This window comes from Schistocerca gregaria, chromosome 6 (genome assembly GCF_023897955.1).
Source record: "Schistocerca gregaria isolate iqSchGreg1 chromosome 6, iqSchGreg1.2, whole genome shotgun sequence".
Taxonomy (NCBI): Eukaryota; Metazoa; Arthropoda; class Insecta; order Orthoptera; family Acrididae; genus Schistocerca; species Schistocerca gregaria.
This window is the reverse complement of record NC_064925.1, coordinates 266,471,651-266,474,089: the sequence shown is the minus strand read 5'-3', so window position 1 is coordinate 266,474,089 and position 2,439 is coordinate 266,471,651.

The window sequence follows — 2,439 nt, the reverse complement described above, 5'->3', positions numbered from 1 at the left end:
TCGACTAATCCCACACCAAACATATGATTCTTCTGCTTCTGATGTTCAACCTGTCTCAACTAACGAGGATTCTCAGCAGCTCAATAATGCATATTTCTTACAATCAGCTTCCCATGATTTTTAAAGATAGCTTCATCGGTAACAAGAATTCTTTGAAGAGAGAATTTATTGTTCTGATATCGCATGAGAACCGAAGACAGGATTTCATTCGTCTTCTACGAGGCCGCGGGTTAATCTGCTGCTGAAGTAACACATGAAACGAAAATGTCGGTATCGCGTTAGTGCAACTTGTCGTATCAATTGATTTGTTTGGCGTAGCCCTAATATAATGCCAGCCTGATGCCCAGTGGCGTACAGGGAGAGAAAGTTCCCTATAAAGCCACGCTAATTTAAAAGGAACAATGTCACGCAACGAATAACGTCTTATTCAATGAAAATTACCAGGGGTGGACAATTTAAGCATTAAATTATGTGTACCGCACATTATACGGATACATTAATGAAGGGATCTAACGACCAAAGGAAACTAGCAGTCACTGTAAAATTTCGGTTTCTTATCATAACATATCACATAAAATGATTTCTCCACTAAATCAATTATATAAACATTTAATAAGTGGAAAAAGATTGTAACGATGAGCTATAGCCTTCGCACGGGTGGGTGGACACACGAAGAACTACCGTGCAACTCTATCACAGAGAACAGTGAATGACAGCATAATGGATTAGTGTTTTGAGAAAAGAGCCCCGGAAAATCAAGTATGAACACCAATAGACCAATCGAAGTTCATGATGGCTGTGAATATTAAAACTATACGATAACACTCAGGAGACAACTTGTTGGCTTGGTTGTCATCAAAATCTCACCTCCTCACAGTTTGGAGGAACTTCCTTTATATTCATTTATATATAAATGGTATTAATATGCTACGATGAAAAAAACGTGTACGCTTTATATCGTTTTGTTAATGGCAACTACAACAATGGAACACGCAATGAGAACTGCATTGGGACTGCCTAGTCGCCCATAAAATAAAAACCCACTGGTCATCCTACAACTGCAGTGAAACTTGTTTGGGATAAAAAAGAAAATTATGTTTTGCTAAAGGCGGACCCCATCCAAAAACATGTGTATTGGTAAAGCAAACATGGACAAAGGAGCTTCAACCTCAAGATGATTTAAAGTCATAGGATACCTCCTAATATCGTGTCGGACTTCCTCTTGCCCGGCGTAATACAGTAGCTCGACATGGCATGGACTCAACAAGTCCCCTGCTGAAATATGGAGCCATGCTGTCTCATAGCCGTCCATAATTGCGAAAGTGTTGGTGGTGCAGCATTCTGTACACGAACTGACCTCTCTATTATGCTCCGTACACGACCAATGGGATTCACGTCGGGTGATCTGGGTGGCCAAACCATTCGCTCGAGTTGCCAAGAACGTTTTTCAAACCAATCGCAAACAACTGTGGCCTGATGACATTCATCGTTGTTTAGGCACATGAAGTACATGAATGGTCTTGAAACCCGCCAGGTTAGCCGAGAGCGCTAATGCGCTGCTTCTTGGAGTCAGGTAGGGGCGCCAGCCCTGGATCGGATCCGCCTGGCTAATTAACGACGTGGGCCAGTGTGTCGGCCAGCCTGGATGTGGTTTTTAGGCGGTTTTCCACATCCCACTAGATAAATACCGGGCTGATTCCCACATCCCGCCTCAGTTACACGACACGGAGACATTTGTAACACTTCCGCACTATTTCGTCGTTTACACTAGACGCAGACAGCTGGGGTACACTGATTCCGTCCTGGGTGGGGGCATATGGGGTGGCGGCAGGAAGAACATCCGGCCACCCCTTTCCATTAACCTTGCCAATTCCGTTGTAGCCACACCAACCATGAGACCATTGCGGGACAAAGGCGCAAGTGAAAGAAAGAAAGAAGGAAAGTATATGAATGGTCTTGAAGTGGTCGAACATCCTAAGGACCCAACTGATTCCATGTAAACACAGCTCATATCATTATGGAGCCACCAGCAGCTTGCACAATGCCTTCCTGACAACTTGGATCCTTGGCTTCGTGGGGACCGTGCCCCACTAGAAGCCTGCCATCAGCCTTTACCATCCGAAACCGAGGCTCGTCCAGTCGTCTATGGTCCAATCGATACGGTCACGAACCCAGGATAGGCGATGCAGGCGATGTTGTGCTGTTAGCAAAGGCACTCGCGTCAGTCGTCTGCTGCAATAACGCATTAATGCCAAAATTCACCGCACTGTCCTAACGGATGCGTTCATCGTACGTCCCACATTAATTTCTCCGGTTATTTCGTGCAATGTCGCTTGTCAGTTAACGCTGCCAACTCTACGCAAGCGAAGCTGCTCTCAGTCGTTACGTGAAGGTCGTCGCCCTCTGCGATGTCCGTGGTCATTGGCAATGCCTGAAATT